Source organism: Rhincodon typus, chromosome 21 (assembly GCF_021869965.1).
Source record: "Rhincodon typus isolate 14 chromosome 21, sRhiTyp1.1, whole genome shotgun sequence".
Taxonomy (NCBI): domain Eukaryota; kingdom Metazoa; phylum Chordata; class Chondrichthyes; order Orectolobiformes; family Rhincodontidae; genus Rhincodon; species Rhincodon typus.
Window position 1 is genome coordinate 39,237,327 of NC_063352.1, and position 19,458 is coordinate 39,256,784.

Genomic DNA, 19,458 nt, shown 5'->3' on the forward strand with positions numbered 1-19,458 from the left:
TATGAATTCTGCATCTACAGTGTTAAAATACTTCTTGTACTTTAAATTGACTTATGCTGAGTGTCCAGGAATGTGGCATCAGAAAAAAATACCAAAAGTTGTAGTGTACTTTTTACAACCAGTGGACATCTTAAAGCACTTTGCAGCCAATGAAATACATTTGAGATATAATCACTGTTGCAGTATAGAAAACGTAACAACCACTTTGCACATGGCAAATTCCCACGAAGAAAAATATGATGTTGCATAATTGGCTTAGGTAGATAATTGGTTTATTGAAAATCATTATGGTGACAGGTGCCAAGTTGTGATGACAATACAAATAACTGATTCAGCATAATTCATCACAGAGTTATAGACAATTATTCAAGTATAAAAGGGTTGCATAATTATGAACATTTCACTATACATATATGTTCCAAAATGGAGGTCTCCACAATTTACAGAATAAAGTTGAAGGGTCTACTGCATTCTATTTTGTGTCAAAGTCAGTCTATCCTATGTTGTCAGATTGAATTTATTACCTTCTAAATAATTTTCGTTCTATTTATGAGTTTTATGAACTGGGACATTTTCTGTATCCTGAATGCTGTCTTTTCTCTTTAATCGCATCGCACGTTTACTTTTGTGCAGTTATGGCAAGAGATCATGCCTGTGCGATGTGGAATTCAAGATTTTCTTGCTAATTCCGGTTGAAGGGCCTTGTCAGCAGAAACCGAGTTGTGCCCATTTTTATAAATAAATATAAAACAAAACTATAACAATATTACTTTCCTGTATATAAAGGGAGAAAACATTGAATAAAAAGTGCTCCCTTCACTCTTCATCAGTCAGGCACTTTCTACATTTAGTGTATAACTATTGTGTTGGCATGCCTGAAGTTTTAACCTTGAAGTGTTTTCTAGCATGCTGTAACTAGGTATTTAGTAAATCAGTCACTACCACTATTACAAGACTCATTGCCTTGTTGGAAGTGTACTGAGAGTAAACAAATCCTCCCAGCAATTGGATGAGGTTGCCTGATGCAGCTGCTGTGCAATCTTCCATAGATTCTCCAGTTGAAGGAATTATGTTCACATCTCTAAGCCAATGACCCTTTGAATACTATTTATTTACGTATTTTGCATGTATGTGTTTAGAACAGTTACCTGTCGTAGTTTGATCATTCACAGTATGGCTAATCCAGTGCTCTTGATTTAATTATTTAATGGTGTGCTGTTATTCCTTTGTTTTTTCTTAGATTATATTTAAAGGAAAGGGATTTTTCATTTCCTGGCCTTGATCTGTTTTTGTATTCATTAAGAATTGCTTGAAAATCAGTGTACATTCATTTATGACTTGGATTAATATATTAGCAATTGTAATCCCTTTATAATCCATAGGCTACAGATTCAAGCTGATCTTGTGATACTTTATGTTGCTAAACTCATTGGAATAAGTTCAGTCACTTCTGGCAGTGATAACATACCATCGAGCATTCCTTAAGTAAATGAGGAAAACTGACGAGTTCATTATTTTCACTTTATATACTTAAAAGTATGAATATCAATTGAACAAACCCAGATACCCTCTGTCCCTCCCTCAATCTTTCAGGTTACAGCAAATTTTTCTGTCTCTTCAAGAATTGATAATCCAATTTTTTCTATTGTCTATTCTTATTGAATTTACCACCCCATGTACCCCATTCTACCTTCCACCTGATAGACTAAACCGCTGAATCAACTCTCAAATGACACTTTTGACTTCCAGAATGGCCACTTCATCATCATCAAGATCCTTGCCATCCATAGATGTATTGTTAATGTTGTTCATCTTTGAATAAGACTCGGGACACCCAGTTTTGACACTTTGCCCTTAGTGAAATCTCCCTATCTTGTTATAATTTCTACAAACTGTCCTTTTTTAATTGCTGTGCTGGCAAATTTATTTGAAAAGCTGGATTCTGCTGTCATTAATTTACAAGTGTTGTTGAATGGAAATTTACAAAATTTGCCCATTGGCTCAGTGGTTAGCACTGCTGCCTCACAGCGCCAGGAACCCAGGTTCGATTCCACCCTTGAGCGATTGTCTGTGTGGACTTTGCATGTTCTCCCCGTGTCTGTGTGGGTTTCCTCCGGGTACTCCGGTTTCCTCCCACAGTCCAAAGATGTGCAGGCTAGGTGGATTGGCCAAGCAAAATTGCCCGTAATGTTCAGGGATGTGTAGATTAAGTGGGTTATAGGAGGATGGGTTTGGTTGGGATGTTCTGAGGGTCTGTGTGGACTTGTTGGGCCGAAGGGCCTGTTTCCACACCATAGGGATTCTATTCAATTCTAAGATGAAGGCATAAAAATACCTCGATATGAGGGAGACAATAACATTGGGTAATGTTATGAAACTAATAAGTTAGAGGACCAGGTTGATACTTTGAAGACAAGGGTTTAAAACCCACCATGTCAGCTGGTGAAATCTCAATTCAATTTATAGAAAAGAGCTCTAGAAATGAAAGCTAGTCTCCATAATGGTGAATAAAAATGAAAAGAACTGCGGATGCTATAAATCACGAACAAAAACAGAAGTTGTTGGAAAAGCTCAGCAGGTCTGGCAGCATATGTGAAGAAAAAAAATCAGAGTTAACGTTTTGTTGACAGCAATTCTGAGGAAGGGTCACCAGACCCGAAACGTTAACTCTGATTTTTCTTCACAGATGCTGCCAGACCTGCTGAGCTTTTCTAGCAACTTCTGTTCTTGCTCCATAATAGTGACCATGAAACCATTATCGACTGTTGTAAAAATCTATCTGGTTTACAGACATTGAGGGAAGTAAATCTGCGGTCATTACCAGGTCTGACCTAAGACCCACAGCAATGTGATTGACTCTTACCTTCCTTCTGGAATGGTCTGGCAAATTGCTTCCTTCAAAGGCTGTTAGGGGTGGGTAACAAGTGCTGGCCTTGTTAGTGATGTCTCCATCTACCAAAGAACATTTTTAAAAAGCATCTTTGGTGCTAATGTCTTCCAGCTTATTTCACCTGCTTGTATAAATTTGAGTGTAATGATTTGAAAGCAAATAATAGTTTATGAGCATAACGCAGATCGGTAATTAATCCACTGCAGCTTGGTAAGGCAAATCAGGGCAAGACATTTACACTTAATGGTAAGGTCCTAGGGAGTGTTGCCAAACAAAGAGACCTTGGAGTGTAGGTTCACAGTTCTTTGAAAGTGGAATTGCAGGTAGATAGGATTGTGAAGAAGGCATTTCGTACACTTGCTTTTATTGGTCAGGGCTTTGAGTATAGGAGTTGGGACGTCATGTTGCAGTTGTACAGGACATGGTTAGGCCACTTTTGGAATACTGCACTCAATTCTGGTCTCCCTGCTACAGGAAGGGTGTTGTTAAACTTGAAATGGTTCAGAAAAGATGTACAAGGATGTTGCCGGGGTTGGAGGGTTCGAGCTATAGGGAAAGGCTGAATAGACTGGGGCTATTCTCCCTGGAGTGTCAGAGGCTAAGGGGTGGCCTTATAGAAGTTTATAAAATCATGAGGGGCATGGATAGGTGAACAGCCAAGGTATTTTCCCCAACGTAGGGGAGTCCAAAACTAGGGGGCACAGGTTTAAGGTGAGAGGAGAAAGATATTAAAGGGACCTATGAGGCAACTTTTTCATGCAGTGGGTGGTGTGTGTATGGAATGACCTGCCACAGGAAGTGGTGAAGGCTGGTACAATTACAACATTTAAAAGGCATCCAGATGGGTGCATGAATAGAGGGATATGGGCCAAATGCTGGCAAATGGAACTAGATTAATTTAGGATATCTGTTCGGCATGGACGAGTTGGACCAAAGGGTCTGTTTCCATGCTGTACATCTCTATGACTCTAAGTCACAAACGTTTTAGTAATTTAGCAAAACACCAGGAATACAATTGAGAACATACTGCCTGGGGGAGTAGCTGAGATGGGAACCTCACAACCTTAAAAAGGTACTTGGATTAGCACTCAAAATGTCATAACATTCGAGCCTGTGAGCAGAGTGCTGGAAAGTAGAACCAGTGTAGATTTAAAGTAGTCTTTACCACTGCAGACTCAGTGGGCCGAAGGGCCTCTTCAGTAGTATGATTCTATGAACCAATTAGATGCCATTGTATGTGAGGTAGCAATGACCTGTGCAATGTTAGAGCTAAATAAGATTTAATCTTTATTTAGTTGGTGATTTAATAGCTAGTCACACAAATTATCTTTTTATAAGTGTACTCCAGGAAGGGAGGTAAATACAGATCATTAAACACTACATTTTTAAAGTGTGTGTTTTAGGTTTGAGTAGTTAGCATAAGATTAATCATGGTAATCTTGTACAGGACACATTGTGAAAATATAATCGAAATGGTTAGTCCCTAATATTCTCTCAATGAGCAGGCTTTCTATACTGTCTAGACATGGAGAGGAGGTCAGCTTGTACAGATTACAGTGTTCCCACCCAAATATGAAAGACTGAACATATATTGTGTTGATTCAGGCAGTTCACGGAAAAGTACATTCAGACAGCGAGAGAATAAATTGATTTGCCAAATTCATTCTAGTCTTATTGCTACAAAAAACAAATTGAGACAGCATAGCTGATTTGCATAGATGCACAGGGATCATAACAACACTGTTGATTGATTCACAAGAGACTAAAAGCAAATGCCATTTTAGATCCAATTGGATTTAACATCTCAAAGTTAACATGTAATCATTCCATTTCATTGATCCCAAAAATTTCATACAAAATCTGAAGAATCTGGTGATGCTTATACGTGAGAGTAACTAGTGAGTAGAATGTAAAAAAAAAAAAATCATAAAAGCTAATCCAGTTTTAATGCAATAGTAAAACTATAATCTGAAAAGATATATTACAAGTTTGGGCAGAATGGCAGAAAAATCCCTGTGGAAATTCAAAGCAGTGAACATTTGAATTGCAGAAATTCTGGAGCAAACAGCAGAGAACAGCAGGCATCAGCGAAGAAGTTGCTTTGTGCATAAAAAAATCCTTCAACATTTACACATAACATGAAGAAAATGTCAAAAGTTATTATTTTTTGCACATTTCTTTTGATGTTATAGAGTCATAGAGATGTAGGGCATGGAAACAATACGCTTCGGTCCAATAAGTCCATGCTGACCAGATATCCTAAATTGATCTAGTCCCATTTGCCAGCTGTTTATTTTATTCATTTTGTGGGATTTGGGCGATGCTGTCTGGTCAGCATTTCTTGCCCATCCCTAGTTGCCCGAGAGAAGGTGGTGGTGAGCTGCCTTCTTGAATCGCTGCAGTCCACCAGCTGTGGGTTGCCCCACAATGTCATTCGGGAGGGAATTCTAGGATTTTGACCCAGTGACAATGAAGGAATGGCAATACATTTCGAAGTCAGGATGGTGAGTTGCTTGGAGGGGAAACTTGAAGGTGATGGTGTTCCCATATATCTGCTGCCCTGTCCTTTTAGATCGAAGTGGTCATGGGTTTGGAAGGTGCTGTCTGAGGATCTTTGGTGAATCTCTGCAGTGCATCTTGTAGATATTACACACTGCTGCTACTGAGCATAGGTGGTGGATGCTTGTGGATGCAGTGCCAATCAAGCGGGCTGCTTTGTCCTGGATGGTGTCAAGCTTCTTGAGTGCTATTGGAGCTGCACTCATCTAGGCAAGTCGAGAGTATTCCATCACATTTCTGACTTTTAGATGTTGGACAGGTTTTGGGGAGTCAAGAGGTGAGTTACTCACTGCAGTATTCTTAGCCTCTAACCTGCTTTGTAGCCACTGCATTTATGTGATGAGTCCAGTTGAGTTTCTGATCAATGATAACTCCCAGGATGTTGATAGTGGAGGATTGTGATGGTAACACCATTGAATGTCAAGGGGCGGTGGTTAGATTGTCACCTATTGGTGATGGTCATAGCCTGGCATTCGTGTAGCACAAATGGTGCTGAACATTGTGCAATTATCGGTGAACATCCCCACTTCTGACCTTATGATGGAAGTAAAGTCATTGATGAAGCAGCTGAAGATGATTGGGCCTAGGACACTACCCTGAGGAACTCCTGCAGAGATGTCCTGGAGCTGAGTTGACTGACCTACAACAGCCACAACCATCTTCCTATGTGTCAGGTATGACTGCAACCACCAGAGAGTTTTCTTTCCTCTGATACCTATTGATTCCAGTTTTGCTAGGACTCTGTGATGCCACACTTGATCGAATGCAGCTTTGATATCAAGGGCTGTCGCTCTCACCTCACCTCTGGAATTCAGCTCTTTCGTCCATGTTTGAACCAAGGCTGTAATGAGGTCAGGAGCTGAGTGGCCCTGACGGAACACAAACTGGGCGTCACTGAGCAGGCTATTGCTGAGCAGGTGCTGCTTGATAGCGCTGTTGATGACACCTTCCATTTACTGATGATCAACAGTGGACTGATGGGGCAGTATTGGCCAGGTTGGATTTGTCCTGCTTTTTATGTATAGGACATACTTGGACAATTTTCCACATTGTTAGGTAGATGTCAGTGTTGTAACTGTACTAGGCTAGGGGATCGGCAAGATCTGGAGAATAAGCCTTCAGTACTATTGCTGGAATGTTGTCAAGGCCTACTGCCTTTGCAGTATCCAGTGCCTCCAACCATTTCTTGATATCATGTGGAGTGAATCGAATTGGCTGAAGACTGGTATCTGTAATGCTGGGGACCACTGGAGGGAGGCTAGATGGATCATGCCCTCAGCACTTCTGACTGAAGATCGCTATGGAAGCTTCAGCCTTATCTTTTGCACTGATGTGGTGGACTCTTGCATCATTGAGGATGGGGATAATTGTGGAGGCTGTTCCTCCAGTGAGTTGTTTATTTGTCCACTACCATTCATGACTGGATGTGGCAAATCTTAGATCTGATCCATTGGTTGTGGGATTGCTTAGCTCTGTCTATCATTTGTTGCTTATGTTGTTCAGCATGCATGTAGGCCTGTTTGATTGCTTCACCAGGTTAACACCTTATCTTCAGGCATGCCCTCCTGCATTCTGCATTGAATTAGGGTTGATCCCCTGGCTTGATGGTAGTAGTTGAGTGTGGGGATATGCTGGGCCATAAAGTTGCAGATTGTGCTGGAGTACAATTCTGCTGCTGTTTATTTGCCCACATCACGTGGATGTCCAGTCTTGAGTTGCTAGATCTGTTTGAAGTCTGTTCCATTTAGCACGGTGATAGTGCCACACAACACGATGGAGGTTATTCTCAATGTGAAAGCGGGACTTCGTCTCCACTAGGACAGTACGGTGGTCGCTCTTACTGATACTGTCAAAGACAGGTGCATCTGCAGCTGGCAGATTGGTATGGATGAGGTCAAATATGTTTTTCCCTCTTTTTGGTCGCCTCACCACCTGCCGCAGACCCAGTCTAGCAACTATTTGGTCCACATTCATCTAAACGCTTCCTATTCATGTACCCATCCAGATGCCTTTTAAATGTTGTAATCGTATCAGTCTCCACCACCTCCTCTGGCAGCTCATTCCATACATGCACCACCCTCTAAACGAAAAAATTGCTCTTTAGGTCCCTTTTAAATCTTACCCCTCTCACCTTAAACCTATGCACTCTAGTTTTGGACTCCCACCCCAGGGAAAAGACCTTGGCTATTCATCCTATCCATGCCCCTCATTGATTTTATAAACTTCTGTACGGTCACCCCTCAGCCTCCTGCACTCCAGGGAAAATAGCCCCAGCCTATTCAGCAGCTCTCTACAGCTCAAACCCTCCAACCGTGGCAACATCCTTGTACATCTCTTCTGAACCCTTTCAAGTTTCACAACATCCTTCCTGTAGCAGGGAGCCTAGAATTGCACGCAGTGTTTCAATAGTGATCTAACCAATGTCCTGTACAGCTGCAACATGACCTCCCAACTCCTATACTCAATGCACTGACCAATCAAGGCAAGCGTACCAAATGCCTTCTTCACTATCCTATCTACCTGCAACTCCACTTTCAAGGAACTATGAACCTGCACTCCTAGGTCGATTCGTTCAGCAACGCTCCCCAGAACCTTACATTAAGTTTATACATCCTGCTCTGATTTGCCTTTCCAAAGTGCAGCACCTCACATTTATCTAAGTAAACTCCATTTGCCACTCCTCAGCCCGTTGGCCCGTCCAATCGAGGTCCTATTGTACTCTGAGGTAACCTTTGCTGCCCGCTACACCTCCAATTTTGGCGTCATCTACAAACTTACTAATCATACCTCCTATATTCACATCCAAATCATTTATGTAAATGATGAAAAGCAATGGACCCAGCACTGATCCTTGTGGCACACCGCTGCTCACAGGGTCATTCTGATATTACTTGCAATCAATTTTTAAAAAATCGTCCTGCTCCCCTTGCCAGACTTCTGTAACTTAAGTTTCTTTATATCTCTATTTTTCTAATTTTCTCTCACCCTTTCTCTTTCACCTTTTTACATTCCTACTTTTAATTTCTCATCCTATCTAATTTATTTCTTGCACTATTTTTTTGTCTCTGTACCATCCTCCTCTACACTCTTTACTTGTTCCTCTCTTTCAATTAATTTGTTTCCTTTTCACCTTTCTGTTTGTCCTCTTCCTGTCTTTTCCCTTTTTTTTCTGTCATTTTCCTCTGTCTCTTTCCCATTCTCTTTTCCTTCTTTCCCGTCCAAAAAGATTTAAGTATGGTCTCAAGCAGCTAAATATTGAGGTACCTCCAGGGGTATGATCAAAAGCAGGTAAGGGACAAAAGTACCAGCATCAGATAGGATGTCAACAGTGTCAAGACATTACAGGGGCTGATGAATTAGATGGGGACAACCAGCCCAATATTCCCGCGCAATCCATTAACAATGGGGGGGGGGTGCGTGCGTGCGTTGGTAATAATGTTACTGGAGTAATAATCCAGAGAATCAGGCTCATGCTCTGGGACACATCTTCAAAACCTACCATGGCAATTGGTGAGATCTGTATTAGGTTAATGAAAATTGGAATTGAAAGCTAATTATAGTAGAAATGACTGTGAAGCAATTATTGATCATTCCATAATCTTATCTGATTTACTGATGCACCTCAGACAAATAACTCTGCCATTCCACCTAGTTTGGCTGACATATCCAGTGGGTCCATTAGAGAAGGAACAAAGCTTCCAAATGCAATATGGAAGCTTCTGGACACAAGGAAGGCAGTAGCTGGCAATGAGAGTATGATTCTGAGATTTTGTGTCCAGTGGTTGCGAGGAGCAATATCTGTAGGAAGGTCATATCACTTAGTGTCAGTAGAGGGACAAGGGAGAAGAAAATCATAGATCCTGTACTGACACTATGTTAACAAAGTAGGACCTCCTTTGTGATGACCAAAAACCAGAGACTGCAACTCTCCAGACACGTGGTCACAGAGTCATATAGCTTTAACTCATCTTGCATCACTGCTCACTGTGACACTTGAAGTCATCAAAGTCATTTGGGCATGAACTTTGCTTCTGGTGTCTTCCAAGGATTAACTACAGACCTTAGCAACACCACACAAGTGGCTGCACGCTACTACTTTGTATAGGTCATTGAGGGCCTGTTTGCAAGAATTAAATGGTACATTCAATTCCAGACAGTTGCAATCTGACAGATAAATAAGATGATAAATTTCTTATTTCCCTTTCCCCCTGCCCCACCTTTGTCATGAAGGTACCTATTGTAATTGACCTAAAGCTCTGATCCTTCTTTCACCAATGCTGTGAGACCCGCTGAGTATTTCCAGAGTTTTCAGTTTTTATAAGACTTTCCTGCATGTGTGAACTTGCTTTCTTGGCAACTGTCATGATTCCTTCAAAGCCCACCCGTCCAGGTTGCTATAACTTTTCAAACTTCCAAAATTCCATATATATTTCTAAGGAGATTGCTCCCCATCTCACCTCAAGAGCATAAGGCAGTAAGGCAGTGATGCAGTGACGATTCAACTGGAGCCATTACTGAATATTGAGCAGTCCATTGAGCTTCTAAATAAGATTGCATCACAATCCTGCAAGGATCTTTCTCATTCTGGTGATCTTCTACACCCTCTTCAACATGGTCCTCCATAGAGGTATGAGTCTTGAAGAGGGTGAGACTCTGGATCAAACAGCCCGTTGGAAGAAGACAAAGCACAAGAGATTTTAAGGGAATGATGCAGAAAATTGAGGTAGCCTGGCTTCACAGGCACAGGGAGTGACTGGGCTCGGTACTTCTCTGCTGCTGCGGCTGTGTGACCTTATCTTCTCCCATTGTTACTGCAAACCAAATGTAAAGATGTCCGTGACCAATCACTGACTTTTTCTTGGGGACTTCCATAAAGCACCCAATAAAAAGGGTAGTATAGTATTTACCTACTGTAAGTTCTCTGCAAATTTCCAGAAAATATGTTGATAAGGACTTGAAAAAAAATGACCCAAAGTCACCTGATGTGATTAAAGCTTTCTAAGTAGTACCTGAAAATTCTCTATAATGACTTGTTGTCTCTCAATCAGCTGGTCGCTTTTAGAAAAGGCATTTGTTCAAGTGCTAACCACCAAAGTAACATGTGGACATCCTGATGAGTACAAGGGTAAAATTTAAGTGGTAATTCTCCCTTTAACAATCCTCTGGACAGCCATTCCTATCGAGCATGGCCCACTATCTCACCCAGTCACCCACCTGAGTTCATGTCACTTCCCCAATACCAAGGATGTGTGGTTGCAACACCGATTGCCTATCCACCGTATTTAAATAAATAAGGTGCAAGTGAGCTAATTAAAAGCATGATTGGTCCCAGTAATATGCTGCTCATCATAATATGGCTACAGTGGAGAGTCAAATTCTTTTTGAAAAGTTTTTCAACAGGCAGAAAGGAAGGTGATTCTATTTTTAGATGTGTTCTCTATCGTCATAATGTTAATTCTGATAACATAAACACAGACTGGGTTCTTGCTGAGAATAAATCAGAGAGGATATATTTACAAACCAAATAGATGCATTACAACTCTGTCACAGGATTAATATGAATCTGCTTACCAAACTTTCTTCATGGATTTCAATGTACAATATTAGGTATTCAAGATAGAATTGTTAATTTATACAGGAATATTACATGGCATGATGTCACTCCGATGTCATCACTTAAAGGCACATGCTTACCTGATCACGGATACTTACCATGACACAGCATACTGTGTGCATCTGCTGCCCAATCTAAAAGACTGGCAGTTTCTAAGCATGGGACTTCGTCCCCAAAGAGGGTGGAAGTCCCGCTCTCCCCTTGTTAACATGACCCACAGTCTTCTTTCTGTGCGATGTACTTTTATCTTGGTTGGTTTCCGACTAACATTTTAGTTGGTAGGGTAGAGTTGTCTGCCGCCCTTTTATTCCACATTTGAAAATGTCAACCACTGACACCATTATTCTCAGTTAATATTTTGATTTTTGAAGGATTCTAAGTTTGACATGTTCATCATGATCCAAAAATGCCAATCAACATGCAATTTAAACCAGGACTTTAGGGGTTACCTATATTTGGCATTCAGAATTTGAGGCATATAAAAATTGACTGCATGCTAATTCTCCCTCTGTTTTCAGTTGGGCAACATACCTAAACATTCTGTTATCACACTTCAAAACCATCACCTCCACATGTTGTGTCTGCTTCTCCTGCCAGCTATAAGCTATTTAACACAGGCTGTTAAAAGATCAAAGCTGGTAGAAGCAGCATGCAGACCTATTTTGTTATATCACACAAGCTGCACTGTGCAGACAACAAAAAAAAAAATGCCTCTGTCTTAATTTTCTCAGATGTTTATCAATTGCCATAAACAGCAGATGTTTGGGCCAGGGGCCAAATAGAGGATTTGTGCTCTAAGAACTTACCATACTCAGCAACTTGAATTCAGTTAATGCTAGCTGTTGGCAATTCAGCTGATAAAATAAATTTGTATTTTTAAATATTTTGCATATAAAAAGGTTCATCAACATTTTTCTGAAGAAATATTTAATTTTTATACATTTTACGTATATGGAAAATTTTCATGTTCCTGACATCTGGGCACAAGATAAGAACATAAAAACTAGGCGCAGAAGTGGGCAATTCAGCCCCTTGAGCCTGCTCTCCATTCAAAACAAACATGGCTGATCTTATCTCAGCCTCCACTCCGCTTTCCTGCTTATTCTCCATAACCCTTCAACCTGTTACTGCCATATCCTCTTGTGGTGAGGTGGAGAGTATCTTCTTAGAAATATCCCTTCTCTCCTCGAAACCATCCATGGAATTTGGGAAGTTTGAAGAGTTGTAGCAGCCCAGATGGGCAGATTATGAAGGAGTCATGATAATTGCCAAGAAAACAAGTTCATAGATGAAGGAAAGTTTTATGAAAACAGAAAACACTGGAAATACTCAGCAAATCTATAAGGATTACTATTTAAAAATCTGTCTTTCTCCTCCTTAAATTTACTCAAAGCCCCAATATCCACTGCACTGTGGTGTATTGAATTCCACAGATTCATGATCCTTTGAGAAAAGTAATTTCTACTCATTTCTGTTTAAAATCTGCTACCCCTTATCCTAAAACTATGACCTGTTATTCTAGATTGCCCCAAAAGAGGAAACATCTTCTCTGCAACTACTTTGTCAATCAACTTTAGCATGCTTTATACCTCAATTAGATCTCTTCTCGTTCTTGTAAATTCTAGACAGAATAAACCTAAACTGCGTAATCTCTCTTCATAAGGCAAGCCCCTCATCTTTGGAATCAATCTAGTGAATCTCCTCTGAACTGCCTGTAATGTAACTACATCCCTCCTTGAGTAAGGGACCAAAACTTTCAAATAATGCGCCAGGTACGGTCTCACTAATATCTTGTACAATTACAGTAACACTTCCCTACTTTTATACTCTCTTCCTTGACCACATTAAACTTCATCTGTCAAATTTTGGTCCATTCACTTAATCTATTCATAGCCATTTTTAAATTTCTTACTTCTTAATTGCAACTTACTTTTCTTAGTGTCATCTGTAAATAATGCTATAATACCTTCTATCCCCACATCAAAGTTTTTAATGTAGATTGTAAATATTTAGAGCCTGTGAACCGAACCCTGTGACACCCACAAGTTACATCTTGCTAACCAGAAGATCTATTTGACTGCTTCCTGTCGGTTAGTCAATCCTCTATTCAAACCAATAAATTACTCCTAACCTTATGTGATTTCACCTTGTTTATTAACTGTTTGTGAGGCATCTTATCAAATGCTGTCTGGAAATCCAGATATACTACATCTGTAAGATCCCCTTTTTCCACCTTGCTTATTGGATCTTGGGAAAAAAAATCAGCAAATTAGTTACCCTTCATGGAACCAAACTGCTTCTGATGGGATTACATTTTAAATTTCCAAATGTCCTGTCATTACTTCCTTAATGATGAATTCATTAAGGAATGTATGGGGAAACCTTGTAAGGGAGAGCATTCCTGTAAAGGAGCTCACCTGATTTTTCTGCCATTTCAAATAAATGGACTGAACATTTGTTCGTGTCCCTTGCAGGTGTGTGAATTCTACACACCTGCCCCCCTGTGGTCACTCGCAGTTTCCTCAGCACACAATGCACAAGCAAATACATTTGGAGCAATATAATTTGCTCATATCTTCCAAAAAAAGGTTTTTCTCAACCAAATAATTATGCAGTTGCTACATTGACTCTGACATGTCCTCATCTGTCCTTGCAAGTCACTTTGCAAAATTGTTTAGTCTGCCACAGTCTGTACTGATAGTTTTAATTTTTACATGTGCTAAATCACTATTCTGCTTGTGTGCTTTCCCCTCAAAATACTTTGAAAGCAGGAGTGGAATTAATTCATGTGCAGAACTCTTGAAAATATTTATGGATGTTCTGTAGAAGCCAAACCTTTCCTTTTGATTTATAACTGCAAATATTTTACAATTACTTTGCCTTTCAGTGGCCTCCTTTTAAAGGTAGCAATGTTCCAATCAAGTTACATACCACCCAGCCGGAGCTTTGTCTGAGAAGCAATAAGTAAAGGAGTTAAAGCTGCAGCCTCTGATCAACTGGGAAACTAGCCAGAGGGGTCATGATTTTTACTTGATTTATTCCATGCCTTCTGTGATGGGCAGCATTCAAAATCTGCGCTACCTGCTCCTTTACATGATCATAACAGTAATTGTGTCAGCAGCAAGCACCAAATCATCAGAGGACAGCACCAGTTCAGGCAAATCATGGCAGAGAGTGCATGTGGACAGGAGCAGAAAAGCCCTGTGTCCAGAGGGAAACAGGAGGCCCTCCAAAAGCTGTGGATATGGAATACCAACAGGTATTGCCAACAGGTTTTTTCTGTGGAACTAAATGCAGTATCGCAAGAAGTTTAAAGACAGGTAAAGGCAATGAAAGACATGTTCGAATGCCACACACTTTAAATTAAATGACCAGCATAAGGCTGTCCAAACTTTTTCCCAAGGAGATCTGGATTTCAATTTTCAATCACTTGGAGGAGCCAATGAGCAATTTTCAGAAGGGTAAAGTTTGGCACAACAGCAAAAAATGAATTTCAGAAATTAAACAGTTCCAAAACAACAAATCAATAACTTAAATTAGTAAATTAATATAAATACCTGCTGAAAAGTGTCAAGCAGCAGAGCTAACTACTAAAACTATCTTTTTGCTTAAGTGACAGAGATGAACACTGACCTTTGTTTGCTTCTGGTAATGAAAGCTAGCTATGCTAGAACTCTCAAGAAAGGAAGTAGATTGTCAGATGGGATTTCCTCCTCCCCAGCCTGGTTTGTAGATAGACTTGTTAAGGAAGGAGGAGAGGAAGGGTTTCCTCCTTTCATTTATAGGTTTTGCACCCGCACCCACTCTCCATTCCTGCATCAGACGCTCATATTCCATCTTACTGACACTGTCACTACCTCCCACCCACACTCTAGTCTCCTTCCCTCAGACACTCTCTCACTCCCTCACACCCGCTTTCTCCCTCACTAACACCCTGGTCTCTGCTTCCCAAACACCCTGCCTCTTCCTCCCAAATACTCTCTCCCACTCACATGGACCTGTGTATTTTCTTGTTTGAATTCTTTATTTTATTGTGTTATTTTTGTCTTTTTATCCAAATGTGAGAGAGGGCAAGAGAAAAATATTTTCAGCTCACAAGTTCTGGATGTCTTTTGCTGCCCTGCAACTACACACAGAACATAGAACATAGAACATTGCAGCGCAGTACAGGCCGTTCGGCCCTCGATGTTGCGCCGACCTGTGAAAACAATCTGAAGCCCATCTAACCTAAACAAATGTGTAACAAATTGTCGCTCAACCAATCTGAGGACAGCCGTCAGGCAGACATTCCTTAACTCATACTTTTGTTACAATTCGTTCTCAAAGTAGCAATCGCGCTGCTTCAAAAAACATTGTTTTGCAAACTAAAAATGTTCACCACTTGATTTTTCCATTTTGCAATACTCTCTTGCTTTTTCAGCTGAAGGCAGACTCAACTTCCATTTCAGCTTACTTTCCAAAAGGAAAAATATATAGTCTCTTACAAAGGCTAAATTTAAAACAAAATGCTATAGGTACTATAAATCTAAAATAAAAGCAAAGTGCTGGAAACACTCCGGTCTGGCAGCAACAGTTGTTCAGGAAAGAGGCAACATTTCAAATCAGAAATGACTCTTCAGAACAGGAGTTCAGAAATCCATATGTGACTTGGAACATTAACTCAGTCTCGATTTTCCAAATGAAATCTAAAATATGACAGTGATCATTTAGATGGTATCATATCTGCCAGCGCCCAAACAGATGTGTTTTATACCTCATTATTTATGCAAGTGAGATAGCTATGCATGTTTTTTTTAACAAATCGCATGTGGCAAGCGATTAGAAGTTCTCACCATTGGCAGGAACTTCCAGGGTCAAAGGTTCTGGGATTATATTTATCGGCCCTACTGGACATGCAAGCTAGCCATGGCACTGTAATAGAAAGGCATTCAGTGGAGAAGGCAACAAGAAATGTTGTAGTAGTAGTAACAGGTGGTATTATAGCAAGGTTATCGACACAATTCCCTGAAGCAAAAAGCAGAAGTCCAGCCTGGTGCCAGGGTTGAAGACATGTGTTCAAGATTGGAAAGAAACTTTCAATGGAAGTGAAGAGATCCAGTCATCTTGGTCCATATGGGTATCAATAACATAGGTAGGAATAAGAATAAGGTTCTCCATTGAGAATATGAGGAGTTTAGCATTAAATTGAAAAACAGAATCTCAAAAGTTTATCATCCCTGGATTGTCACCTGAACTACATGCAAATTGGCGTAGGGTACATAAAATTAGAGAGATAAGTACATGGCTCAAAGACCAGCATGGGTGAAGTGGGTTCTGGTTTGTGGGCCACTGACACCAGTAATGGGGAAAGTGGGGGCTGTACCATTGGGAGCATCCACACCTGCACTGTGCTGGCACCAGTTTTCTTATGAACTGCATAACTAGCAAAGTAGAGTGGGTTTTTATCTAAATTAGGGGGACAAGAGCTCAAATGTAGAAAGTTGTGGCGTATCAAAAAGTAAAGACGAGTGGAAAATAGTAATATGGGAAGTGAGGATCGGTGGATGGCAGGAAGGGGCAGAGAGAAATAAACTAGAAATACACAACAATCAACACTAGCTACTACTAAGATAACAAAAAGGCAAAGCAAAAGGCTCTGTATCTGAATTTGTGGAGTATTCATAACAAAATAAGTAAATTGATAATCATTATGCTGATATATCCTGAATATTGGATGGTACATAATATTCAAGAAAAATAGAAAGCTATGTAAATGTAGAAGGGTAGGACAAATTTGTCCAATACTTATGGATGAGATTTGTTCAGGAGATCAGGATGTAGAATCAATTTGGGTGGAGATCAGAAATATTAAGGGAAAAAGTCACTAGTGGAATGGTGTACAAGCCCCTACTAGTAGCTATGATATAAGACAAAGTGTACACAAAGAAAGATCAGGTGCTTGTGATAAAGGGATGCAGTTATCATGGGTGACTTTAATCTATATTTCAACTATAAAATTCAGATTGGCAACACTGTTGGTAAGGAGTTCATAGAATGCCTCTGAGATTGGTTCCAAACTGTGCTGCTCCAAGAAACTATCAGAGAGCAAGCTACATTAGATTTGGTACTGTATAACGTTACAGGATTAATGAACGATTTCAGAATAAAACATCTCTGGGTAACAGCAACGACAATATAATTAAACTTTACATCCGGTTTGGGGAAAATTGGTTTTAAGACTAAACAAAAATGGAAAGAACTGCGGATGCTGTCAATCAGAAACAAAAACAGAAGTTGCTGGAAAAGGTCAGCAGGTCTGGCAGCCTCTGTGAAGAAAAAATCAGAGTTAACGTTTTGGGCCTGGTGACCCTTATCTTTCTTTGTGTACACTTTGCCTTACATCATAGCTACTCATAGGGGCCTGTACACCATCCCACTAGTGACTTTTTCCCTTAATATTTCTGATCTCCACCCAAATTGATTCTACATCCTGCTGTACTGAACCAATGTTCTGAGGAAGGGTCACCAAGACCCGAAACATTAACTCTGATTTTTTCTTCACAGATGCAGCCAGACCTGCTGAGCTTTTCCAGCAACTTCTGTTTTTGTTATTGGTTTTAAGACTAGTGTTTTAAACCTAAAGTTGAGCAACTGTGTCAGCATGAAAGCTGAAATAGCGAAAGTGAACTGGCATATTAGGCTAAGAGATTGATCAGTAGAGAGATAGTGGTACACATGCAAAGGGATATTTCAGAACACTCAATGAATACATTCCTACAATCAAAAAATTTCTAAAAGGAGTACATAACATCTGTGGTTAGCTAAAGAAGTTGGGGAAAGCAACATACTTGAAGAAAATACATAGAACTGTGCAAAGTTGATTGGCAGATCATATGTTTGGTTAGAATATGAAGAACAATGGAGAAGGACCAAAAGGTTTATCAGGAAGAAGCAACTTGAGTGTAAGAGGAAACTATCTAGGAATATAGAAACGGACAACAAGAGTTTCTACAGCTATTTAAAGAGAAAAAGAGTAAGTAAAGTCAATGTTGGTCCTTTAGACAGTGAGAATGTGCAGTTAATAGTAACTAATAAGAAAATGGTAGATGTAATGAACAAATAATTTGCTTCTGCCTTCATAAAGGATACAAAAAACTATTTCCATGATACCTGTACATTTGGATGAGAGGAACTTAGTGAAACTACAATCACGACGGAAGTGGTACCATTCCGTTCACTAAAGTACCATCTGGGAAGCTAAAGCTGGTGTATTGCCAACCTCTTGTTGAGTGGAGCAATGGATATGTTCTGCATTAGTCCCCATATTCATGCCATATACAGTTGTAGAGATTGGAAGAAGAGTGAAGACAAAAGGACAAATGTTAATTTTTGGTAGAAGTAGCCAAAGCAATGTACTCACATGGACTGGAGGTTGAAGAACAAAGTCAAAAGTTGCAGGCTTTTTTTTATGTAATCAGGTTTCTGAGTTGATTCTGAATTTTCAATTGAGCAGAAATGAATTGGAAAGGGAAGTTGATTCTTTTGTGAAGTTAATGAGATGCAAATACATGTATATAAGTTTCATGCCACCCGATGGCCCAGAATTCAGTTTCGTCTCAGCACAGAGGAATTAATCACAAAAGTGTATCTTGACAGTGAGCATCTGGTTTTTGGATTCCCACCTGATTAATTCGTCATGCTTGCCATTACACTCGCCGCTTCAGGGATTGGGAAATATACCCATCGATTCACTTTTCACAGATGTTGCCTTACCCGGCTGAGTATTTTCATGATTTTCAGTTCATATGGAGAAAAGCTGATGGGTACCCACACAGAAATAATTGGCACAATGGCAGTCTTGACAGAAAGCCTGCGGTCACTGTTAAGGACTGTAGAGGATTGTGTCACCACCCTTGCATGTGACTCTGCCCAGAGCTTACAGTCCATCATTTCCAAAGTTGACGCAGCTTGTTGCTATGAACACACAGATGGTTGCTAGTGGACGCCACTGTTCAAAGGAAGTTGCAGCATATCGCAGTATTCCAACAATCTGCTCTCCCAACAAATTACTGGAATTGCTGAAACTCTGCCTTTGAAAGTGGCAGTGATGTGTTGGAACACAAACCTACTGTCCTCTCCTGGTTTGTCTTCCCATCAGGGCACCACTCCACCAGTGCACTTGCTGTTATCTGTCAGTCGGCCAGGCTATCTATTGGAGTCCATACTAAGATGATGACCAAAGCCTTGGAGGGCAAAGAACATTCTGTAAGGCCAGAGATAGCGGGAACTGCAGATGCTGGAGAATCTGAGATAACAAGGTGTAGAGCTGGATGAACACAGCAGGCCAAGCAGCATCAGAGGAGCAGGAAGGCTGACGTTTCGGGCCTAGACCCTTCTGAAGGGTCTAGGCCCGAAA

The 19,458-nt window shown here is 40.4% G+C and overlaps 1 protein-coding gene across 1 annotated transcript in view; it reads left to right on the forward strand.

The window, feature by feature from the left end:
• sdk1a (sidekick cell adhesion molecule 1a) overlaps window positions 1-19,458 on the forward strand; it is a 720,929-nt gene that overhangs the window by 541,878 nt on the left and 159,593 nt on the right. The window lies entirely within an intron of this gene.